Here is a 17,500-nt window from a genome sequence, read left to right as displayed (position 1 = left end):
TAGAAGTAGAAAAGTTCTAACAGAAACCAGAAAGTTCATGTACAGCAACACCACACTGGATACGCCCAATCTCATCTGATCTTGTTAGCTAAGCAGTGTTGGGCCTGGTTAGTACTTGGATGGGAGACCACATGGGAATACAAGGTGCTGTAGATATTTTTATACTGCCAACACCGTTCTGTTGATGCATTCCATTTTCAAATGTATTCATTTATGAACCAGTAGTTAGAAGTAGAAAAGTTCTAACAGAAACCACAAAGCTCATCTACAGCCACACCACACTGGGTACGCCCAATCTCATCTGATCTTGGAAGCTAAGCAGTGTTGGGCCTGGTTAGTACTTGGATGGGAGACCACCTAGGAATACAAGGTGCTGTAGATATTTGTATACTGCCAACACCGTTCTGTTGATGCATTCAATTTTCAAATGTATTCATTTATGAACCAGTAGTTAGAAGTAGAAAAGTTCTAACAGGAACCAGAAAGTTCATCTACAGCAACACCACACTGGATACGCCCAATCTCATCTGATCTTGGAAGCTAAGCAGTGTTGGGGCTGGTTAGTACTTGGATGGGAGACCACCTGGGAATACAAGGTGCTGTAGATATTTTTATACTGCCAACACCGTTCTGTTGATGCATTCCATTTTCAAACGTATTCATTTATGAACCAGTAGTTAGAAGTAGAAAAGTTCTAACAGAAACCGCAAAGCTCATCTACAGCCACACCACACTGGATACGCCCAATCTCATCTGATCTTGGAAGCTAAGCAGTGTTGGGCCTGGTTAGTACTTGGATGGGAGACCACCTGGGAATACAAGGTGCTGTAGCTATTTTTATACTGCCAACACCGTTCTGTTGATGCATTCCATTTTAAAACGTATTCATTTATGAACCAGTAGTTAGAAGTAGAAAAGTTCTAACAGAAACCACTAAGCTCATCTACAGCCACACCACACTGGATACGCAAATCTCATCTGATCTTGGAAGCTAAGCAGTTTTGGGCCTGGTTAGTACTTGGATGGGAGACCACCTGGGAATACAAGGTGCTGTAGATATTTTTATACTGCCAACACCGGTCTGTTGATGCATTCCATTTTCAAACGTTTTCATTTATGAACCAGTAGTTAGAAGTAGAAAAGTTCTAACAGAAACCACAAAGCTCATCTACAGCCACACCACACTGGATACGCCCAATCTCATCTGATCTTGGAAGCTAAGCAGTGTTGGGCCTGGTTAGTACTTGGATGGGAGACCACCTAGGAATACAAGGTGCTGTAGATATTTTTATACTGCCAACACCGTTCTGTTGATGCATTCAATTTTCAAATGTATTCATTTATGAACCAGTAGTTAGAAGTAGAAAAGTTCTAACAGAAACCAGAAAGTTCATCTACAGCAACACCACACTGGATACGCCCAATCTCATCTGATCTTGGAAGCTAAGCAGTGTTGGGGCTGGTTAGTACTTGGATGGGAGACCACCTGGGAATACAAGGTGCTGTAGATATTTTTATACTGCCAACACCGTTCTGTTGATGCATTCCATTTTCAAACGTATTCATTTATGAACCAGTAGTTAGAAGTAGAAAAGTTCTAACAGAAACCGCAAAGCTCATCTACAGCCACACCACACTGGATACGCCCAATCTCATCTGATCTTGGAAGCTAAGCAGTGTTGGGCCTGGTTAGTACTTGGATGGGAGACCACCTGGGAATACAAGGTGCTGTAGCTATTTTTATACTGCCAACACCGTTCTGTTGATGCATTCCATTTTAAAACGTATTCATTTATGAACCAGTAGTTAGAAGTAGAAAAGTTCTAACAGAAACCACTAAGCTCATCTACAGCCACACCACACTGGATACGCCCAATCTCATCTGATCTTGGAAGCTAAGCAGTGTTGGGCCTGGTTAGTACTTGGATGGGAGACCACCTGGGAATACAAGGTGCTGTAGATATTTTTATACTGCCAACACCGTTCTGTTGATGCATTCCATTTTCAAACGTATTCATTTATGAACCAGTAGTTAGAAGTAGAAAAGTTCTAACAGAAACCACAAAGCTCATCTACAGCCACACCACACTGGATACGCCCAATCTCATCTTATCTTGGAAGCTAAGCAGTGTTGGGCCTGGTTAGTACTTGGATGGGAGACCACCTGGGAATACAAGGTGCTGTAGATATTTTTATACTGCCAACACCGTTCTGTTGATGCATTCCATTTTCAAACGTATTCATTTATGAACCAGTAGTTAGAAGTAGAAAAGTTCAAACAGAAACCACAAAGCTCATCTACAGCCACACCACACTGGATACGCCCAATCTCATCTGATCTTGGAAGCTAAGCAGTGTTGGGCCTGGTTAGTACTTGGATGGGAGACCACCTGGGAATACAAGGTGCTGTAGCTATTTTTATACTGCCAACACCGTTCTGTTGATGCATTCCATTTTAAAACGTATTCATTTATGAACCAGTAGTTAGAAGTAGAAAAGTTCTAACAGAAACCACTAAGCTCATCTACAGCCACACCACACTGGATATGCCCAATCTCATCTGATCTTGGAAGCTAAGCAGTGTTGGGCCTGGTTAGTACTTGGATGGGAGATCACCTGGGAATACAAGGTGCTGTAGATATTTTTATACTGCCAACACCGTTCTGTTGATGCATTCCATTTTCAAACGTATTCATTTATGAACCAGTAGTTAGAAGTAGAAAAGTTCTAACAGAAACCACCAAGCTCATCTACAGCTACACCACACTGGATACGCCCAATCTCATCTGATCTTGGAAGCTAAGCAGTGTTGGGCCTGGTAAGTACTTGGATGGGAGACCACCTGGGAATACAAGGTGCTGTAGATATTTTTATACTGCCAACACCGTTCTGTTGATGCATTCCATTTTCAAACGTATTCATTTATGAACCAGTAGTTAGAAGTAGAAAAGTTCTAACAGAAACCACAAAGCTCATCTACAGCCACACCACACTGGATACGCCCAATCTCATCTTATCTTGGAAGCTAAGCAGTGTTGGGCCTGGTTAGTACTTGGATGGGAGACCACCTGGGAATACAAGGTGCTGTAGATATTTTTATACTGCCAACACCGTTCTGTTGATGCATTCCATTTTCAAACGTATTCATTTATGAACCAGTAGTTAGAAGTAGAAAAGTTCAAACAGAAACCACAAAGCTCATCTACAGCCACACCACACTGGATACGCCCAATCTCATCTGATCTTGGAAGCTAAGCAGTGTTGGGCCTGGTTAGTACTTGGATGGGAGACCACCTGGGAATACAAGGTGCTGTAACTATTTTTATACTGCCAACACCGTTCTGTTGATGCATTCCATTTTAAAACGTATTCATTTATGAACCAGTAGTTAGAAGTAGAAAAGTTCTAACAGAAACCACTAAGCTCATCTACAGCCACACCACACTGGATATGCCCAATCTCATCTGATCTTGGAAGCTAAGCAGTGTTGGGCCTGGTTAGTACTTGGATGGGAGATCACCTGGGAATACAAGGTGCTGTAGATATTTTTATACTGCCAACACCGTTCTGTTGATGCATTCCATTTTCAAACGTATTCATTTATGAACCAGTAGTTAGAAGTAGAAAAGTTCTAACAGAAACCACCAAGCTCATCTACAGCTACACCACACTGGATACGCCCAATCTCATCTGATCTTGGAAGCTAAGCAGTGTTGGGCCTGGTAAGTACTTGGATGGGAGACCACCTGGGAATACAAGGTGCTGTAGATATTTTTATACTGCCAACACCGTTCTGTTGATGCATTCCATTTTCAAACGTATTCATTTATGAACCAGTAGTTAGAAGTAGAAAAGTTCTAACAGAAACCACAAAGCTCATCTACAGCCACACCACACTGGATACGCCCAATCTCATCTGATCTTGGAAGCTAAGCAGTGTTGGGCCTGGTTTGTACTTGGATGGGAGACCACCTGGGAATACATGGTGCTGTAGATATTTTTATACTGCCAACACCGTTCTGTTGATGCATTCCATTTTAAAACGTATTCATTTATGAACCAGTAGTTAGAAGTAGAAAAGTTCTAACAGAAACCAGAAAGTTCATCTACAGCAACACCACACTGGATACGCCCAATCTCATCTGATCTTGGAAGCTAAGCAGTGTTGGGCCTGGTTAGTACTTGGATGGGAGACCACCTGGGAATACAAGGTGCTGTAGATATTTTTAAACTGACAACACCGTTCTGTTGATGCATTCCATTTTCAAACGTATTCATTTATGAACCAGTAGTTAGAAGTAGAAAAGTTCTAACAGAAACCACGAAGCTCATCTACAGCCACACCACACTGGATACGCCCAATCTCATCTGATCTTGGAAGCTAAGCAGTGTTGGGCCTGGTTAGTACTTGGATGGGAGACCACCTGGGAATACAAGGTGCTGTAGATATTTTTATACTACCAACACCGTTCTGTTGATGCATTCCATTTTCAAACGTATTCATTTATGAACCAGTAGTTAGAAGTAGAAAAGTTCAAACAGAAACCACAAAGCTCATCTACAGCCACACCACACTGGATACGCCCAATCTCATCTGATCTTGGAAACTAAGCAGTGTTGGGCCTGGTTAGTACTTGGATGGGAGGTCACCTGGGAATACAAGGTGCTGTAGATATTTTTATACTGCCAACACCGTTCTGTTGATGCATTCTATTTTAAAACGTATTCATTTATGAACCAGTAGTTAGAAGTAGAAAAGTTCTAACAGAAACCAGAAAGTTCATCTACAGCAACACCACACTGGATACGCCCAATCTCATCTGATCTTGGAAGCTAAGCAGTGTTGGGCCTGGTTAGTACTTGGATGATAGACCACCTGGGAATACAAGGTGCTGTAGATATTTTTATACTGCCAACACCGTTCTGTTGATGCATTCCATTTTCAAACGTTTTCATTTATGAACCAGTAGTTAGAAGTAGAAAAGTTCTAACAGAAACCACAGAGCTCATCTACAGCTACACCACACTGGATACGCCCAATCTCATCTGATCTTGGAAGCTAAGCAGAGTTGGGCCTGGTTAGTACTTGGATGGGAGACCACCTGGGAATACAAGGTGCTGTAGATATTTTTATACTGCCAACACCGTTCTGTTGATGCATTCCATTTTCAAACGTATTCATTTATGAACCAGTAGTTAGAAGTAGAAAAGTTCTAACAGAAACCACAAAGCTCATCTACAGCCACACCACACTGGATACGCCCAATCTCATCTGATCTTGGAAGCTAAGCAGTGTTGGGCCTGGTTAGTACTTGGATGGGAGACCACCTGGGAATACAAGGTGCTGTAGATATTTTTATACTGCCAACACCGTTCTGTTGATGCATTCCATTTTCAAACGTATTCATTTATGAACCAATAGTTAGAAGTAGAAAAGTTCAAACAGAAACCACTAAAGCTCATCTACAGCCACACCACACTGGATACGCCCAATCTCATCTGTTCTTGGAAGCTAAGCAGTGTTGGGCCTGGTTAGTACTTGGATGGGAGACCACCTGGGAATACAAGGTGCTGTAGCTATTTTTATACTGCCAACACCGTTCTGTTGAAGCATTCCATTTTAAAACGTATTCATTTATGAACCAGTAGTTAGAAGTAGAAAAGTTCTAACAGAAACCACTAAGCTCATCTACAGCCACACCACACTGGATACGCCCAATCTCATCTGATCTTGGAAGCTAAGCAGTGTTGGGCCTGGTTAGTACTTGGATGGGAGACCACCTGGGAATACAAGGTGCTGTAGATATTTTTATACTGCCAACACCGTTCTGTTGATGCATTCCATTTTCAAATGTATTCATTTATGAACCAGTAGTTAGAAGTAGAAAAGTTCTAACATAAACCACCAAGCTCATCTACAGCTACACCACACTGGATACGCCCAATCTCATCTGATCTTGGAAGATAAGCAGTGTTGGGCCTGGTTAGTACTTGGATGGGAGACCACCTGGGAATACAAGGTGCTGTAGATATTTTTATACTGCCAACACCGTTCTGTTGATGCATTCCATTTTCAAACGTATTCATTTATGAACCAGTAGTTAGAAGTAGAAAAAATCTAACAGAAACCACAAAGCTCATCTACAGCCACACCACACTGGATACGCCCAATCTCATCTGATCTTGGAAGCTAAGCAGTGTTGGGCCTGGTTAGTACATGGATGGGAGACCACCTGGGAATACATGGTGCTGTAGATATTTTTATACTGCCAACACCGTTCTGTTGATGCATTCCATTTTAAAACGTATTCATTTATGAACCAGTTGTTAGAAGTAGAAAAGTTCTAACAGAAACCACAAAGCTCATCTACAGCAACACCACACTGGATACGCCCAATCTCATCTGATCTTGGAAGCTAAGCAGTGTTGGGCCTGGTTAGTACTTGGATGGGAGACCACCTGGGAATACAAGGTGCTGTAGATATTTTTATACTGCCAACACCGTTCTGTTGATGCATTCCATTTTCAAACGTTTTCATTTATGAACCAGTAGTTAGAAGTAGAAAAGTTCTAACAGAAACCACGAAGCTCATCTACAGCCACACCACACTGGATACGCCCAATCTCATCTGATCTTGGAAGCTAAGCAGTGTTGGGCCTGGTTAGTACTTGGATGGGAGACCACCTGGGAATACAAGGTGCTGTAGATATTTTTATACTACCAACACCGTTCTGTTGATGCATTCCATTTTCAAACGTATTCATTTATGAACCAGTAGTTAGAAGTAGAAAAGTTCAAACAGAAACCACAAAGCTCATCTACAGCCACACCACACTGGGTACGCCCAATCTCATCTGATCTTGGAAGCTAAGCAGTGTTGGGCCTGGCTAGTACTTGGATCGGAGACCACCTAGGAATACAAGGTGCTGTAGATATTTTTATACTGCCAACACCGTTCTGTTGATGCATTCAATTTTCAAATGTATTCATTTATGAACCAGTAGTTAGAAGTAGAAAAGTTCTAACAGAAACCAGAAAGTTCATCTACAGCAACACCACACTGGATACGCCCAATTTCATCTGATCTTGGAAGCTAAGCAGTGTTGGGCCTGGTTAGTACTTGGATGGGAGACCACCTGGGAATACAAGGTGCTGTAGATATTTTTATACTGCCAACACCGTTCTGTTGATGCATTCCATTTTCAAACGTATTCATTTATGAACCAGTAGTTAGAAGTAGAAAAGTTCTAACAGAATCCACAAAGCTCATCTACAGCCACACCACACTGGATACGCCCAATCTCATCTGATCTTGGAAACTAAGCAGTGTTGGGCCTGGTTAGTACTTGGATGGGAGGCCACCAGGGAATACAAGGTGCTGTAGATATTTTTATACTGCCAACACCGTTCTGTTGATGCATTCCATTTTAAAACGTATTCATTTATGAACCAGTAGTTAGAAGTAGAAAAGTTCTAACAGAAACCAGAAAGTTCATCTACAGCAACACCACACTGGATACGCCCAATCTCATCTGATCTTGAAAGCTAAGCAGTGTTGGGCCTGGTTAGTACTTGGATGGGAGACCACCTGGGAATACAAGGTGCTGTAGATATTTTTATACTGCCAACACCGTTCTGTTGATGCATTCCATTTTCAAACGTTTTCATTTATGAACCAGTAGTTAGAAGTAGAAAAGTTCTAACAGAAACCACAGAGCTCATCTACAGCCACACCACACTGGATACGCCCAATCTCATCTGATCTTGGAAGCTAAGCAGAGTTGGGCCTAGTTAGTACTTGGATGGGAGACCACCTGGGAATACAAGGTGCTGTAGATATTTTTATACTACCAACACCGTTCTGTTGATGCATTCCATTTTCAAACATATTCATTTATGAACCAGTAGTTAGAAGTAGAAAAGTTCTAACAGAAACCACAAAGCTCATCTACAGCCACACCACACTGGATACGCCCAATCTCATCTGATCTTGGAAGCTAAGCAGTGTTGGGCCTGGTTAGTACTTGGATGGGAGACCACCTGGGAATACAAGGTGCTGTAGATATTTTTATACTGCCAACACCGTTCTGTTGATGCATTCCATTTTCAAACGTATTCATTTATGAACCAGTAGTTAGAAGTAGAAAAAATCTAACAGAAACCACAAAGCTCATCTACAGCCACACCACACTGGATACGCCCAATCTCATCTGATCTTGGAAGCTAAGCAGTGTTGGGCCTGGTTAGTACATGGATGGGAGACCACCTGGGAATACATGGTGCTGTAGATATTTTTATACTGCCAACACCGTTCTGTTGATGCATTCCATTTTAAAACGTATTCATTTATGAACCAGTTGTTAGAAGTAGAAAAGTTCTAACAGAAACCACAAAGCTCATCTACAGCAACACCACACTGGATACGCCCAATCTCATCTGATCTTGGAAGCTAAGCAGTGTTGGGCCTGGTTAGTACTTGGATGGGAGACCACCTGGGAATACAAGGTGCTGTAGATATTTTTATACTGCCAACACCGTTCTGTTGATGCATTCCATTTTCAAACGTTTTCATTTATGAACCAGTAGTTAGAAGTAGAAAAGTTCTAACAGAAACCACGAAGCTCATCTACAGCCACACCACACTGGATACGCCCAATCTCATCTGATCTTGGAAGCTAAGCAGTGTTGGGCCTGGTTAGTACTTGGATGGGAGACCACCTGGGAATACAAGGTGCTGTAGATATTTTTATACTACCAACACCGTTCTGTTGATGCATTCCATTTTCAAACGTATTCATTTATGAACCAGTAGTTAGAAGTAGAAAAGTTCAAACAGAAACCACAAAGCTCATCTACAGCCACACCACACTGGGTACGCCCAATCTCATCTGATCTTGGAAGCTAAGCAGTGTTGGGCCTGGCTAGTACTTGGATCGGAGACCACCTAGGAATACAAGGTGCTGTAGATATTTTTATACTGCCAACACCGTTCTGTTGATGCATTCAATTTTCAAATGTATTCATTTATGAACCAGTAGTTAGAAGTAGAAAAGTTCTAACAGAAACCAGAAAGTTCATCTACAGCAACACCACACTGGATACGCCCAATTTCATCTGATCTTGAAAGCTAAGCAGTGTTGGGCCTGGTTAGTACTTGGATGGGAGACCACCTGGGAATACAAGGTGCTGTAGATATTTTTATACTGCCAACACCGTTCTGTTGATGCATTCCATTTTCAAACGTTTTCATTTATGAACCAGTAGTTAGAAGTAGAAAAGTTCTAACAGAAACCACAGAGCTCATCTACAGCCACACCACACTGGATACGCCCAATCTCATCTGATCTTGGAAGCTAAGCAGAGTTGGGCCTGGTTAGTACTTGGATGGGAGACCACCTGGGAATACAAGGTGCTTTAGATATTTTTATACTACCAACACCGTTCTGTTGATGCATTCCATTTTCAAACGTATTCATTTATGAACCAGTAGTTAGAAGTAGAAAAGTTCTAACAGAAACCACAAAGCTCATCTACAGCCACACCACACTGGATACGCCCAATCTCATCTGATCTTGGAAGCTAAGCAGTGTTGGGCCTGGTTAGTACTTGGATGGGAGACCACCTGGGAATACAAGGTGCTGTAGATATTTTTATACTGCCAACACCGTTCTGTTGATGCATTCCATTTTCAAACGTATTCATTTATGAACCAGTAGTTAGAAGTAGAAAAGTTCTAACAGAAACCACCAAGCTCATCTACAGCTACACCACACTGGATAAGCCCAATCTCATCTGATCTTGGAAGCTAAGCAGAGTTGGGCCTGGTTAGTACTTGGATGGGAGACCACCTGGGAATACAAGGTGCTGTAGATATTTTTATACTGCCAACACCGTTCTGTTGATGCATTCCATTTTCAAACGTATTCATTTATGAACCAATAGTTAGAAGTAGAAAAAATCTAACAGAAACCACAAAGCTCATCTACAGCCACACCACACTGGATACGCCCAATCTCATCTGATCTTGGAAGCTAAGCAGTGTTGGGCCTGGTTAGTACTTGGATGGGAGACCACCTGGGAATACATGGTGCTGTAGATATTTTTATACTGCCAACACCGTTCTGTTGATGCATTCCATTTTCAAACGTATTCATTTATGAACCAATAGTTAGAAGTAGAAAAGTTCTAACAGAAACCACAAAGTTCATCTACAGCCACACCACAATGGATACGCCCAATCACAACTGATCTTGGAAGCTAAGCAGTGTTGGGCCTGGTTAGTACTTGGATGGGAGACCACCTGGGAATACAAGGTGCTGTAGATATTTTTATACTGCCAACACCGTTCTGTTGATGCATTCACTTTTCAAATGTATTCATTTATGAACCAGTAGTTAGAAGTAGAAAAGTTCAAACAGAAAGCACAAAGCTCATCTACAGCCACACCACACTGGATACGCCCAATCTCATCTGATCTTGGAAGCTAAGCAGTGTTGGGCCTGGTCAGTACTTGTATGGGAGACCACCTGGGAATACAAGGTGCTGTAGATATTTTTATACTGCCAACACCGTTCTGTTGATGCATTCCATTTTCAAACGTATTCATTTATGAACCAGTAGTTAGAAGTAGAAAAGTTCTAACAGAAACCACAAAGCTCATCTACAGCCACACAACACTGGATACGCCCAATCTCATCTGATCTTGGAAGCTAAACAGTGTTGGGCCTGGTTAGTACTTGGATGGGAGACCACCTGGGAATGCAAGGTGCTGTAGATATTTTTATACTGCCAACACCGTTCTGTTGATGCATTCCATTTTCAAACGTATTCATTTATGAACCAGTAGTTAGAAGTAGAAAAGTTCTAACAGAAACCATAAAGCTCATCTACAGCCACACCACACTGGATACGCCCAATCTCATCTGATCTTGGAAGCTAAGCAGTGTTGGGCCTGGTTAGTACTTGGATGGGAGACCACCTGGGAATACAAGGTGCTGTAGATAATTTTATACTGCCAACACCGTTCTGTTGATGCATTCCATTTTCAAACGTATTCATTTATGAACCAGTAGTTAGAAGTAGAAAAGTTCTAACAGAAACCACAAAGTTCATCTACAGCCACACCACACTGGATACGCCCAATCTCATCTGATCTTGGAAGCTAAGCAGTGTTGGGCCTGGTTAGTACTTGGATGGGAGACCACCTGGGAATACAAGGTGCTGTAGATATTTTTATACTACCAACACCGTTCTGTTGATGCATTCCATTTTCAGACGTATTCATTTATGAACCAGTAGTTAGAAGTAGAAAAGTTCTAACAGAAACCACAAAGTTCATCTACACCTACACCACACTGGATATGCCCAATCTCATCTGATCATGGAAGCTAAGCAGTGTTGGGCCTGGTTAGTACTTGGATGGGAGACCACCTGGGAATACAAGGTGCTGTAGATATTTTTATACTACCAACACCGTTATGTTGATGCATTCCATTTTCAAACGTATTCATTTATGAACCAGTAGTTAGAAGTAGAAAAGTTCTAACAGAAACCATAAAGCTCATCTACAGCCACACCACACTGGATACGCCCAATCTCATCTGATCTTGGAAGCTAAGCAGTGTTGGGCCTGGTTAGTACTTGGATGGGAGACCACCTGGGAATACAAGGTGCTGTAGATAATTTTATACTGCCAACACCGTTCTGTTGATGCATTCCATTTTCAAACGTATTCATTTATGAACCAGTAGTTAGAAGTAGAAAAGTTCTAACAGAAACCACAAAGTTCATCTACAGCCACACCACACTGGATACGCCCAATCTCATCTGATCTTGGAAGCTAAGCAGTGTTGGGCCTGGTTAGTACTTGGATGGGAGACCACCTGGGAATACAAGGTTCTGTAGATATTTTTATACTGCCAACACCGTTCTGTTGATGCATTCCATTTTCAAACGTATTCATTTATGAACCAGTAGCTAGAAGTAGAAAAGTTCTAACAGAAACCAGAAAGTTCATCTACAGCAACACCACACTGGATACGCCCAATCTCATCTGATCTTGGAAGCTAAGCAGTGTTGGGCCTGGTTAGTACTTGGATAGGAGACCACCCGGTAATACAAGGTGCTGTAGATATTTTTATACTGCCAACACCGTTCTGTTGATGCATTCCATTTTCAAACGTATTCATTTATGAACCAGTAGTTAGAAGTAGAAAAGTTCTAACAGAAACCACAAAGCTCATCTACAGCCACAGCACACTGGATACGCCCAATCTCATCTGATCTTGGAAGCTAAGCAGTGTTGGGCCTGGTTAGTACTTGGATGGGAGACCACCTGGGAATACAAGATGCTGTAGATATTTTTATACTGCCAATACCGTTCTGTTGATGCATTCCATTTTCAAATGTTTTCATTTATGAACCAGTAGTTAGAAGTAGAAAAGTTCTAACAGAAACCACAAAGCTCATCTACAGCCACATCACACTGGATACGCCCAATCTCATCTGATCTTGGAAGCTAAGCAGTGTTGGGCCTGGTTAGTACTTGGATTGGAGACCACCTGGGAATACAAGGTGCTGTAGATATTTTTATACTACCAACACCGTTCTGTTGATGCATTCCATTTTAAAACATATTCATTTATGAACCAGTAGTTAGAAGTAGAAAAGTTCAAACAGAAACCACAAAGCTCATCTACAGCCACACCACACTGGATACGCCCAATCTCATCTGATCTTGGAAGCTAAGCAGTGTTGGGCCTGGTTAGTACTTGGATGGGAGACCACCTGGGAATACAAGGTGCTGTAGATATTTTTATACTGCCAACACCGTTCTGTTGATGCATTCCATTTTCAAACGTATTCATTTATGAACCAGTAGTTAGAAGTAGAAAAGTTCTAACAGAAACCACAAAGCTCATCTACAGCCACACCACACTGGATACGCCCAATCTCATCTGATCTTGGAAGCTAAGCAGTGTTGGGCCTGGTTAGTACTTGGATGGGAGACCACATGGGAATACAAGGTGCTGTAGATATTTTTATACTGCCAACACAGTTCTGTTGATGCATTCAATTTTCAAACATATTCATTTATGAACCAGTAGTTAGAAGTAGAAAAGTTCTAACAGAAACCAGAAAGTTCATCTACAGCAAGACCACACTGGATACGCCCAATCTCATCTGATCTTGGAAGCTAAGCAGTGTTGGGCCTGCTTAGTACTTGGATGGGAGACCACTGGGGAATACAAGGTGCTGTAGATATTTTTATACTGCCAACACCGTTCTGTTGATGCATTCAATTTTCAAATGTATTCATTTATGAACCAGTAGTTAGAAGTAGAAAAGTTCAAACATAAACTACAAAGCTCATCTACAGCCACACCACACTGGATACACCCAATCTCATCTGATCTTGGAAGCTAAGCAGTGTTGGGCCTGGTTAGTACTTGGATGGGAGACCACCTGGGAATACAAGGTGCTGTAGATATTTTTATACTGCCAACACCGTTCTGTTGATGCATTCCATTTTCAAACGTATTCATTTATGAACCAGTAGTTAGAAGTAGAAAAGTTCTAACAGAAACCATAAAGCTCATCTACAGCCACACCACACTGGATACGCCCAATCTCATCTGATCTTGGAAGCTAAGCAGTGTTGGGCCTGGTTAGTACTTGGATGGGAGACCACCTGGGAATACAAGGTGCTGTAGATATTTTTATACTACCAACACCGTTCTGTTGATGCATTCCATTTTCAAACATATTCATTTATGAACCAGTAGTTAGAAGTAGAAAAGTACTAACAGAAACCTTAAAGCTCTTCTACAGCCACACCACACTGGATATGCCCAATCTCATCTGATCTTGTTAACTAAGCAGTGTTGGGCCTGGTTAGTACTTGGATGGGAGACCACCTGGGAATACAAGGTGCTGTAGATATTTTTATACTGCCAACACCGTTCATTTGATGCATTCCATTTTCAAATGTATTCATTTATGAACCAGTAGTTAGAAGTAGAAAAGTTCAAACAGAAACCACAAAGCTCATCTACAGCCACACCACACTGGATACGCCAAATCTCATCTGATCTTGGAAGCTAAGCAGTGTTGGGCCTGGTTAGTACTTGGATGGGAGACCACCTGGGAATACAAGGTGCTGTAGATATTTTTATACTGCCAACACCGTTCTGTTGATGCATTCTATTTTCAAATGTATTCATTTATGAACCAGTAGTTAGAAGTAGAAAAGTTCTAACAGAAACCATAAAGCTCATCTACAGCCACACCACACTGGATATGCCCAATCTCATCTGATCTTGGAAGCTAAGCAGTGTTGGGCCTGGTTAGTACTTGGATGGGAGACCACCTGGGAATACAAGGTGCTGTAGATATTTTTATACTACCAACACCGTTCTGTTGATGCATTCCATTTTCAAATGAATTCATTTATGAACCAGTAGTTAGAAGTAGAAAAATTCTAACAGAAACCACAAAGCTCATCTACAGCCACACCACACTGGATACGCCCAATCTCATCTGATCTTGGAAGCTAAGCAGTGTTGGGCCTGGTTAGTACTTGGATGGGAGACCACCTGGGAATACAAGGTGCTGTAGATATTTTTATACTGCCAACACCGTTCTGTTGATGCATTCCATTTTCAAACGTCTTCATTTATGAACCAGTAGTTAGAAGTAGAAAAGTTCTAACAGAAACCATAAAGCTCATCTACAGCCACACCACATTGTATACGCCCAATCTCATCTGATCTTGGAAGCTAAGCAGTGTTGGGCCTGGTTAGTACTTGGATGGGAGACCACCTGGGAATACAAGGTGTTGTAGATATTTTTATACTACCAACACCGTTCTGTTGATGCATTCCATTTTCAAACGTATTCATTTATGAACCAGTAGTTAGAAGTAGAAAAGTACTAACAGAAACCATAAAGCTATTCTACAGCCACACCACCCTGGATATGCCCAATCTCATCTGATCTTGGAAGCTAAGCAGTGTTGAGCCTGGTTAGTACTTGGATGGGAGACCACCTGGGAATACAAGGTGCTGTAGATATTTTTATACTGCCAACACCATTCTGTTGATGCATTCCATTTTAAAACGTATTTATTAATGAACCAGTAGTTAGAAGTAGAAAAGTTCTAACAGAAACCAGAAAGTTCATCTACAGCAAGACCACACTGGATACGCCCAATCTCATCTGATCTTGGAAGCTACGCAGTGTTGGGCCTGCTTAGTACTTGGATGGGAGACCACCGGGGAATACAAGGTGCTGTAGATATTTTTATACTGCCAAGACCGTTCTGTTGATGCATTCAATTTTCAAATGTATTCATTTATGAACCAGTAGTTAGAAGTAGAAAAGTTCAAACAGAAACAACAAAGCTCAACTACAGCCACACCACACTGGATACGCCCAATCTCATCTGATCTTGGAAGTTAAGCAATGTTGGGCCTGGTTAGTACTTGGATGGGAGACCACCTGGGAATACAAGGTGCTGTAGATATTTTTATACTGCCAACACCGTTCTGTTGATGCATTCCATTTTCAAACGTATTAATTTATGAACCAGTAGTTAGAAGTAGAAAAGTTCTAACAGAAACCACAAAGCTCATCTACAGCCACAGCACACTGGATACGCCCGATCTCATCTGATCTTGGAAGCTAAGCAGTGTTGGGACTGGTTAGTACTTGGATGAGAGACCACCTGGGAATACAAGGTGCTGTAGATATTTTTATACTGCCAACACCATTCTGTTGATGCATTCCATTTTAAAACGTATTCATTTATGAACCAGTAGTTAGAAGTAGAAAAGTTGAAACAGAAACCACAAAGCTCATCTACAGCCACACCACACTGGATATCCCAATCTCATACGATCTTGGAAGCTAAGCAGTGTTGGGCCTGGTTAGTACTTGGGTGGGAGACCACCTGGGAATACAAGGTGCTGTAGATATTTTTATACTGCCAACACCGTTCTGTTGATGCATTCCATTTTCAAACGTATTCATTTATGAACCAGTAGTTAGAAGTAGAAAAGTTCAAACAGAAACCACAAAGCTCATCTACAGCCACACCACACTGGATACGCCAAATCTGATCTGATCTTGGAAGCTAAGCAGTGTTGGGCCTGGTCAGTACTTGGATGGGAGACCACCTGGGAATACAAGGTACTGTAGATATTGTTATACTGCCAACACCGTTCTGTTGATGCATTCCATTTTCAAACGTATTCATTTATGAACCAGTTGTTAGAAGTAGAAAAGTTCTAACAGAAACCATAAAGCTCATCTACAGCCACACCACACTGGATACGCCCAATCTCATCTGATCTTGGAAGCTAAGCAGTGTTGGGCCTGGTTAGTAATTGGATGGGAGACCACCTGGGAATACAAGGTGCTGTAGATATTTTTATACTACCAACACCATTCTGTTGATGCATTCCATTTTAAAAAGTATTCATTTATGAACCAGTAGTTAGAAGTAGAAAAGTTCTAACAGAAACCAGAAAGTTCATCGACAGCAACACCACATTGGATACGCCCAATCTCATCTGATCTTGTTAGCTAAGCAGTGTTGGGCCTGGTTAGTACTTGGATGGGAGACCACCTGGGAATACAAGGTGCTGTAGATATTTTTATACTGCCAACACAGTTCTGTTGATGCATTCCATTTTCAAATGTATTCATTTATGAACCAGTAGTTAGAAGTAGAAAAGTTCAAACAGAAACCACAAAGCTCATCTACAGCCACACCACACTGGATATCACAATCTCATCTGATCTTGGAAGCTAAGCAGTGTTGGGCCTGGTTAGTACTTGGATGGGAGACCACCTGGGAATACAAGGTGCTGTAGATATTTTTATACTACCAACACCGTTCTGTTGATGCATTCCATTTTCAAACGTATTCATTTATGAACCAGTAGTTAGAAGTAGAAAAGTTCTAACAGAAACCATAAAGCTCATCTACAGCCACACCACACTGTATACGCCCAATCTCATCTGATCTTGGAAGCTAAGCAGTGTTGGGCCTGGTTAGTACTTGGTTGGGAGACCACCTGGGAATACAAGGTGCTGTAGATATTTTTATACTATCAACACCAATCTGTTGATGCATTCCATTTTCAAACGTATTCATTTATGAACCAGTAGTTAGAAGTAGAAAAGTACTAACAGAAACCATAAAGCTATTCTACAGCCACACCACACTGGATATGCCCAATCTCATCTGATCTTGTGAAGCTAAGCAGTGTTGGGCCTGGTTAGTACTTGGATGGGAGACCACCTGGGAATACAAGGTGCTGTAGATATTTTTATACTATCAACACCGTTCTGTTGATGCATTCCATTTTCAAACGTATTCATTTATGAACCAGTAGTTAGAAGTAGAAAAGTACTAACAGAAACCATAAAGCTATTCTACAGCCACACCACACTGGATATGCCCAATCTCATCTGATCTTGGAAGCTAAGCAGTGT

At 41.6% G+C, this 17,500-nt stretch overlaps 58 non-coding genes and 20 pseudogenes across 58 annotated transcripts in view; all 78 read left to right on the top strand.

The window, feature by feature from the left end:
- The first annotated feature begins 37 nt into the window (after positions 1-37).
- LOC135039261 (5S ribosomal RNA) lies at positions 38-156 on the top strand (annotated as a pseudogene).
- A 107-nt stretch (positions 157-263) lies between these two features.
- On the top strand, positions 264-382 carry LOC135038610 (5S ribosomal RNA). The gene has a single exon (XR_010232968.1). It is a non-coding gene; the product is annotated as a 5S ribosomal RNA (ribosomal RNA).
- A 107-nt stretch (positions 383-489) lies between these two features.
- On the top strand, positions 490-608 carry LOC135038982 (5S ribosomal RNA). Its single transcript, XR_010233331.1, has one exon. It is a non-coding gene; the product is annotated as a 5S ribosomal RNA (ribosomal RNA).
- A 107-nt stretch (positions 609-715) lies between these two features.
- Positions 716-834, top strand: LOC135039707 (5S ribosomal RNA). The gene has a single exon (XR_010233704.1). It is a non-coding gene; the product is annotated as a 5S ribosomal RNA (ribosomal RNA).
- Positions 835-941: 107 nt separating this feature from the next.
- LOC135039313 (5S ribosomal RNA) lies at positions 942-1,059 on the top strand (annotated as a pseudogene).
- Positions 1,060-1,166: 107 nt separating this feature from the next.
- LOC135039700 (5S ribosomal RNA) lies at positions 1,167-1,285 on the top strand. The gene has a single exon (XR_010233697.1). It is a non-coding gene; the product is annotated as a 5S ribosomal RNA (ribosomal RNA).
- Positions 1,286-1,392: 107 nt separating this feature from the next.
- LOC135038981 (5S ribosomal RNA) lies at positions 1,393-1,511 on the top strand. Its single transcript, XR_010233330.1, has one exon. It is a non-coding gene; the product is annotated as a 5S ribosomal RNA (ribosomal RNA).
- A 107-nt stretch (positions 1,512-1,618) lies between these two features.
- LOC135039706 (5S ribosomal RNA) lies at positions 1,619-1,737 on the top strand. The gene has a single exon (XR_010233703.1). It is a non-coding gene; the product is annotated as a 5S ribosomal RNA (ribosomal RNA).
- Positions 1,738-1,844: 107 nt separating this feature from the next.
- Positions 1,845-1,963, top strand: LOC135038963 (5S ribosomal RNA). The gene has a single exon (XR_010233313.1). It is a non-coding gene; the product is annotated as a 5S ribosomal RNA (ribosomal RNA).
- Positions 1,964-2,070: 107 nt separating this feature from the next.
- LOC135038895 (5S ribosomal RNA) lies at positions 2,071-2,189 on the top strand. Its single transcript, XR_010233246.1, has one exon. It is a non-coding gene; the product is annotated as a 5S ribosomal RNA (ribosomal RNA).
- Positions 2,190-2,296: 107 nt separating this feature from the next.
- Positions 2,297-2,415, top strand: LOC135039705 (5S ribosomal RNA). The gene has a single exon (XR_010233702.1). It is a non-coding gene; the product is annotated as a 5S ribosomal RNA (ribosomal RNA).
- A 107-nt stretch (positions 2,416-2,522) lies between these two features.
- LOC135038680 (5S ribosomal RNA) lies at positions 2,523-2,641 on the top strand. Its single transcript, XR_010233036.1, has one exon. It is a non-coding gene; the product is annotated as a 5S ribosomal RNA (ribosomal RNA).
- A 107-nt stretch (positions 2,642-2,748) lies between these two features.
- On the top strand, positions 2,749-2,867 carry LOC135039756 (5S ribosomal RNA). Its single transcript, XR_010233751.1, has one exon. It is a non-coding gene; the product is annotated as a 5S ribosomal RNA (ribosomal RNA).
- Positions 2,868-2,974: 107 nt separating this feature from the next.
- LOC135038893 (5S ribosomal RNA) lies at positions 2,975-3,093 on the top strand. Its single transcript, XR_010233244.1, has one exon. It is a non-coding gene; the product is annotated as a 5S ribosomal RNA (ribosomal RNA).
- Positions 3,094-3,200: 107 nt separating this feature from the next.
- Positions 3,201-3,319, top strand: LOC135038752 (5S ribosomal RNA). Its single transcript, XR_010233107.1, has one exon. It is a non-coding gene; the product is annotated as a 5S ribosomal RNA (ribosomal RNA).
- A 107-nt stretch (positions 3,320-3,426) lies between these two features.
- Positions 3,427-3,545, top strand: LOC135038679 (5S ribosomal RNA). Its single transcript, XR_010233035.1, has one exon. It is a non-coding gene; the product is annotated as a 5S ribosomal RNA (ribosomal RNA).
- A 107-nt stretch (positions 3,546-3,652) lies between these two features.
- LOC135039755 (5S ribosomal RNA) lies at positions 3,653-3,771 on the top strand. The gene has a single exon (XR_010233750.1). It is a non-coding gene; the product is annotated as a 5S ribosomal RNA (ribosomal RNA).
- Positions 3,772-3,878: 107 nt separating this feature from the next.
- LOC135039702 (5S ribosomal RNA) lies at positions 3,879-3,997 on the top strand. Its single transcript, XR_010233699.1, has one exon. It is a non-coding gene; the product is annotated as a 5S ribosomal RNA (ribosomal RNA).
- A 107-nt stretch (positions 3,998-4,104) lies between these two features.
- LOC135039652 (5S ribosomal RNA) lies at positions 4,105-4,223 on the top strand. Its single transcript, XR_010233651.1, has one exon. It is a non-coding gene; the product is annotated as a 5S ribosomal RNA (ribosomal RNA).
- Positions 4,224-4,330: 107 nt separating this feature from the next.
- On the top strand, positions 4,331-4,449 carry LOC135038952 (5S ribosomal RNA). Its single transcript, XR_010233302.1, has one exon. It is a non-coding gene; the product is annotated as a 5S ribosomal RNA (ribosomal RNA).
- Positions 4,450-4,556: 107 nt separating this feature from the next.
- On the top strand, positions 4,557-4,675 carry LOC135039096 (5S ribosomal RNA; annotated as a pseudogene).
- A 107-nt stretch (positions 4,676-4,782) lies between these two features.
- LOC135039111 (5S ribosomal RNA) lies at positions 4,783-4,901 on the top strand (annotated as a pseudogene).
- Positions 4,902-5,008: 107 nt separating this feature from the next.
- LOC135038607 (5S ribosomal RNA) lies at positions 5,009-5,127 on the top strand. The gene has a single exon (XR_010232965.1). It is a non-coding gene; the product is annotated as a 5S ribosomal RNA (ribosomal RNA).
- Positions 5,128-5,234: 107 nt separating this feature from the next.
- On the top strand, positions 5,235-5,353 carry LOC135038940 (5S ribosomal RNA). Its single transcript, XR_010233291.1, has one exon. It is a non-coding gene; the product is annotated as a 5S ribosomal RNA (ribosomal RNA).
- A 108-nt stretch (positions 5,354-5,461) lies between these two features.
- On the top strand, positions 5,462-5,580 carry LOC135038766 (5S ribosomal RNA). The gene has a single exon (XR_010233120.1). It is a non-coding gene; the product is annotated as a 5S ribosomal RNA (ribosomal RNA).
- Positions 5,581-5,687: 107 nt separating this feature from the next.
- On the top strand, positions 5,688-5,806 carry LOC135038929 (5S ribosomal RNA). The gene has a single exon (XR_010233280.1). It is a non-coding gene; the product is annotated as a 5S ribosomal RNA (ribosomal RNA).
- Positions 5,807-5,913: 107 nt separating this feature from the next.
- LOC135039731 (5S ribosomal RNA) lies at positions 5,914-6,032 on the top strand. Its single transcript, XR_010233727.1, has one exon. It is a non-coding gene; the product is annotated as a 5S ribosomal RNA (ribosomal RNA).
- Positions 6,033-6,139: 107 nt separating this feature from the next.
- LOC135038451 (5S ribosomal RNA) lies at positions 6,140-6,258 on the top strand. Its single transcript, XR_010232815.1, has one exon. It is a non-coding gene; the product is annotated as a 5S ribosomal RNA (ribosomal RNA).
- Positions 6,259-6,365: 107 nt separating this feature from the next.
- Positions 6,366-6,484, top strand: LOC135039650 (5S ribosomal RNA). The gene has a single exon (XR_010233649.1). It is a non-coding gene; the product is annotated as a 5S ribosomal RNA (ribosomal RNA).
- A 107-nt stretch (positions 6,485-6,591) lies between these two features.
- On the top strand, positions 6,592-6,710 carry LOC135038917 (5S ribosomal RNA). Its single transcript, XR_010233268.1, has one exon. It is a non-coding gene; the product is annotated as a 5S ribosomal RNA (ribosomal RNA).
- A 107-nt stretch (positions 6,711-6,817) lies between these two features.
- Positions 6,818-6,936, top strand: LOC135039197 (5S ribosomal RNA; annotated as a pseudogene).
- Positions 6,937-7,043: 107 nt separating this feature from the next.
- On the top strand, positions 7,044-7,162 carry LOC135038672 (5S ribosomal RNA). Its single transcript, XR_010233028.1, has one exon. It is a non-coding gene; the product is annotated as a 5S ribosomal RNA (ribosomal RNA).
- A 107-nt stretch (positions 7,163-7,269) lies between these two features.
- On the top strand, positions 7,270-7,388 carry LOC135039061 (5S ribosomal RNA; annotated as a pseudogene).
- Positions 7,389-7,495: 107 nt separating this feature from the next.
- LOC135038698 (5S ribosomal RNA) lies at positions 7,496-7,614 on the top strand. The gene has a single exon (XR_010233054.1). It is a non-coding gene; the product is annotated as a 5S ribosomal RNA (ribosomal RNA).
- A 107-nt stretch (positions 7,615-7,721) lies between these two features.
- Positions 7,722-7,840, top strand: LOC135039776 (5S ribosomal RNA). Its single transcript, XR_010233769.1, has one exon. It is a non-coding gene; the product is annotated as a 5S ribosomal RNA (ribosomal RNA).
- Positions 7,841-7,947: 107 nt separating this feature from the next.
- Positions 7,948-8,066, top strand: LOC135038905 (5S ribosomal RNA). Its single transcript, XR_010233257.1, has one exon. It is a non-coding gene; the product is annotated as a 5S ribosomal RNA (ribosomal RNA).
- Positions 8,067-8,173: 107 nt separating this feature from the next.
- On the top strand, positions 8,174-8,292 carry LOC135038450 (5S ribosomal RNA). The gene has a single exon (XR_010232814.1). It is a non-coding gene; the product is annotated as a 5S ribosomal RNA (ribosomal RNA).
- Positions 8,293-8,399: 107 nt separating this feature from the next.
- On the top strand, positions 8,400-8,518 carry LOC135039649 (5S ribosomal RNA). Its single transcript, XR_010233648.1, has one exon. It is a non-coding gene; the product is annotated as a 5S ribosomal RNA (ribosomal RNA).
- A 107-nt stretch (positions 8,519-8,625) lies between these two features.
- On the top strand, positions 8,626-8,744 carry LOC135038894 (5S ribosomal RNA). The gene has a single exon (XR_010233245.1). It is a non-coding gene; the product is annotated as a 5S ribosomal RNA (ribosomal RNA).
- A 107-nt stretch (positions 8,745-8,851) lies between these two features.
- On the top strand, positions 8,852-8,970 carry LOC135039195 (5S ribosomal RNA; annotated as a pseudogene).
- Positions 8,971-9,077: 107 nt separating this feature from the next.
- Positions 9,078-9,196, top strand: LOC135038945 (5S ribosomal RNA). Its single transcript, XR_010233295.1, has one exon. It is a non-coding gene; the product is annotated as a 5S ribosomal RNA (ribosomal RNA).
- A 107-nt stretch (positions 9,197-9,303) lies between these two features.
- On the top strand, positions 9,304-9,422 carry LOC135038967 (5S ribosomal RNA). Its single transcript, XR_010233317.1, has one exon. It is a non-coding gene; the product is annotated as a 5S ribosomal RNA (ribosomal RNA).
- Positions 9,423-9,529: 107 nt separating this feature from the next.
- LOC135038883 (5S ribosomal RNA) lies at positions 9,530-9,648 on the top strand. The gene has a single exon (XR_010233233.1). It is a non-coding gene; the product is annotated as a 5S ribosomal RNA (ribosomal RNA).
- Positions 9,649-9,755: 107 nt separating this feature from the next.
- LOC135039013 (5S ribosomal RNA) lies at positions 9,756-9,874 on the top strand. Its single transcript, XR_010233361.1, has one exon. It is a non-coding gene; the product is annotated as a 5S ribosomal RNA (ribosomal RNA).
- A 107-nt stretch (positions 9,875-9,981) lies between these two features.
- Positions 9,982-10,100, top strand: LOC135039482 (5S ribosomal RNA). The gene has a single exon (XR_010233486.1). It is a non-coding gene; the product is annotated as a 5S ribosomal RNA (ribosomal RNA).
- Positions 10,101-10,207: 107 nt separating this feature from the next.
- On the top strand, positions 10,208-10,326 carry LOC135038972 (5S ribosomal RNA). Its single transcript, XR_010233322.1, has one exon. It is a non-coding gene; the product is annotated as a 5S ribosomal RNA (ribosomal RNA).
- A 107-nt stretch (positions 10,327-10,433) lies between these two features.
- LOC135038604 (5S ribosomal RNA) lies at positions 10,434-10,552 on the top strand. The gene has a single exon (XR_010232962.1). It is a non-coding gene; the product is annotated as a 5S ribosomal RNA (ribosomal RNA).
- Positions 10,553-10,659: 107 nt separating this feature from the next.
- Positions 10,660-10,778, top strand: LOC135039011 (5S ribosomal RNA). The gene has a single exon (XR_010233359.1). It is a non-coding gene; the product is annotated as a 5S ribosomal RNA (ribosomal RNA).
- A 107-nt stretch (positions 10,779-10,885) lies between these two features.
- Positions 10,886-11,004, top strand: LOC135038871 (5S ribosomal RNA). The gene has a single exon (XR_010233222.1). It is a non-coding gene; the product is annotated as a 5S ribosomal RNA (ribosomal RNA).
- Positions 11,005-11,111: 107 nt separating this feature from the next.
- LOC135038860 (5S ribosomal RNA) lies at positions 11,112-11,230 on the top strand. The gene has a single exon (XR_010233211.1). It is a non-coding gene; the product is annotated as a 5S ribosomal RNA (ribosomal RNA).
- A 107-nt stretch (positions 11,231-11,337) lies between these two features.
- Positions 11,338-11,456, top strand: LOC135039284 (5S ribosomal RNA; annotated as a pseudogene).
- Positions 11,457-11,563: 107 nt separating this feature from the next.
- Positions 11,564-11,682, top strand: LOC135038848 (5S ribosomal RNA). Its single transcript, XR_010233200.1, has one exon. It is a non-coding gene; the product is annotated as a 5S ribosomal RNA (ribosomal RNA).
- A 107-nt stretch (positions 11,683-11,789) lies between these two features.
- On the top strand, positions 11,790-11,908 carry LOC135038614 (5S ribosomal RNA). Its single transcript, XR_010232972.1, has one exon. It is a non-coding gene; the product is annotated as a 5S ribosomal RNA (ribosomal RNA).
- A 107-nt stretch (positions 11,909-12,015) lies between these two features.
- LOC135039242 (5S ribosomal RNA) lies at positions 12,016-12,134 on the top strand (annotated as a pseudogene).
- A 107-nt stretch (positions 12,135-12,241) lies between these two features.
- Positions 12,242-12,360, top strand: LOC135039086 (5S ribosomal RNA; annotated as a pseudogene).
- A 107-nt stretch (positions 12,361-12,467) lies between these two features.
- Positions 12,468-12,586, top strand: LOC135039023 (5S ribosomal RNA). The gene has a single exon (XR_010233370.1). It is a non-coding gene; the product is annotated as a 5S ribosomal RNA (ribosomal RNA).
- A 107-nt stretch (positions 12,587-12,693) lies between these two features.
- Positions 12,694-12,812, top strand: LOC135038836 (5S ribosomal RNA). The gene has a single exon (XR_010233189.1). It is a non-coding gene; the product is annotated as a 5S ribosomal RNA (ribosomal RNA).
- A 107-nt stretch (positions 12,813-12,919) lies between these two features.
- Positions 12,920-13,038, top strand: LOC135039502 (5S ribosomal RNA). Its single transcript, XR_010233506.1, has one exon. It is a non-coding gene; the product is annotated as a 5S ribosomal RNA (ribosomal RNA).
- Positions 13,039-13,145: 107 nt separating this feature from the next.
- On the top strand, positions 13,146-13,264 carry LOC135039067 (5S ribosomal RNA; annotated as a pseudogene).
- Positions 13,265-13,371: 107 nt separating this feature from the next.
- Positions 13,372-13,490, top strand: LOC135039420 (5S ribosomal RNA). Its single transcript, XR_010233425.1, has one exon. It is a non-coding gene; the product is annotated as a 5S ribosomal RNA (ribosomal RNA).
- Positions 13,491-13,597: 107 nt separating this feature from the next.
- LOC135038825 (5S ribosomal RNA) lies at positions 13,598-13,716 on the top strand. The gene has a single exon (XR_010233178.1). It is a non-coding gene; the product is annotated as a 5S ribosomal RNA (ribosomal RNA).
- A 107-nt stretch (positions 13,717-13,823) lies between these two features.
- Positions 13,824-13,942, top strand: LOC135039131 (5S ribosomal RNA; annotated as a pseudogene).
- A 107-nt stretch (positions 13,943-14,049) lies between these two features.
- LOC135038483 (5S ribosomal RNA) lies at positions 14,050-14,168 on the top strand. The gene has a single exon (XR_010232846.1). It is a non-coding gene; the product is annotated as a 5S ribosomal RNA (ribosomal RNA).
- A 107-nt stretch (positions 14,169-14,275) lies between these two features.
- On the top strand, positions 14,276-14,394 carry LOC135039588 (5S ribosomal RNA). Its single transcript, XR_010233588.1, has one exon. It is a non-coding gene; the product is annotated as a 5S ribosomal RNA (ribosomal RNA).
- Positions 14,395-14,501: 107 nt separating this feature from the next.
- Positions 14,502-14,620, top strand: LOC135038813 (5S ribosomal RNA). The gene has a single exon (XR_010233167.1). It is a non-coding gene; the product is annotated as a 5S ribosomal RNA (ribosomal RNA).
- A 107-nt stretch (positions 14,621-14,727) lies between these two features.
- LOC135038621 (5S ribosomal RNA) lies at positions 14,728-14,846 on the top strand. Its single transcript, XR_010232979.1, has one exon. It is a non-coding gene; the product is annotated as a 5S ribosomal RNA (ribosomal RNA).
- Positions 14,847-14,953: 107 nt separating this feature from the next.
- Positions 14,954-15,072, top strand: LOC135039210 (5S ribosomal RNA; annotated as a pseudogene).
- A 107-nt stretch (positions 15,073-15,179) lies between these two features.
- On the top strand, positions 15,180-15,298 carry LOC135039258 (5S ribosomal RNA; annotated as a pseudogene).
- Positions 15,299-15,405: 107 nt separating this feature from the next.
- Positions 15,406-15,524, top strand: LOC135038618 (5S ribosomal RNA). Its single transcript, XR_010232976.1, has one exon. It is a non-coding gene; the product is annotated as a 5S ribosomal RNA (ribosomal RNA).
- Positions 15,525-15,631: 107 nt separating this feature from the next.
- LOC135039333 (5S ribosomal RNA) lies at positions 15,632-15,750 on the top strand (annotated as a pseudogene).
- Positions 15,751-15,857: 107 nt separating this feature from the next.
- On the top strand, positions 15,858-15,975 carry LOC135039128 (5S ribosomal RNA; annotated as a pseudogene).
- A 107-nt stretch (positions 15,976-16,082) lies between these two features.
- LOC135039265 (5S ribosomal RNA) lies at positions 16,083-16,201 on the top strand (annotated as a pseudogene).
- A 107-nt stretch (positions 16,202-16,308) lies between these two features.
- Positions 16,309-16,427, top strand: LOC135038645 (5S ribosomal RNA). Its single transcript, XR_010233003.1, has one exon. It is a non-coding gene; the product is annotated as a 5S ribosomal RNA (ribosomal RNA).
- Positions 16,428-16,534: 107 nt separating this feature from the next.
- LOC135039271 (5S ribosomal RNA) lies at positions 16,535-16,653 on the top strand (annotated as a pseudogene).
- A 107-nt stretch (positions 16,654-16,760) lies between these two features.
- LOC135039227 (5S ribosomal RNA) lies at positions 16,761-16,878 on the top strand (annotated as a pseudogene).
- Positions 16,879-16,985: 107 nt separating this feature from the next.
- Positions 16,986-17,104, top strand: LOC135039715 (5S ribosomal RNA). Its single transcript, XR_010233712.1, has one exon. It is a non-coding gene; the product is annotated as a 5S ribosomal RNA (ribosomal RNA).
- Positions 17,105-17,211: 107 nt separating this feature from the next.
- Positions 17,212-17,331, top strand: LOC135039149 (5S ribosomal RNA; annotated as a pseudogene).
- A 107-nt stretch (positions 17,332-17,438) lies between these two features.
- Positions 17,439-17,500, top strand: part of LOC135038495 (5S ribosomal RNA) — a 119-nt gene continuing 57 nt past the window's right edge. The window contains exon 1 of the ribosomal RNA XR_010232858.1: positions 17,439-17,500. This exon is cut by the window's right edge and continues 57 nt beyond it. This is a non-coding gene — a ribosomal RNA (5S ribosomal RNA).

Source organism: Pseudophryne corroboree, unplaced genomic scaffold, assembly GCF_028390025.1.
Source record: "Pseudophryne corroboree isolate aPseCor3 unplaced genomic scaffold, aPseCor3.hap2 scaffold_711, whole genome shotgun sequence".
Lineage (NCBI taxonomy): Eukaryota > Metazoa > Chordata > Amphibia > Anura > Myobatrachidae > Pseudophryne > Pseudophryne corroboree.
The sequence above is the reverse complement of the archived record's forward strand: the minus strand, read 5'-3'. Positions and strand labels throughout refer to the sequence as shown.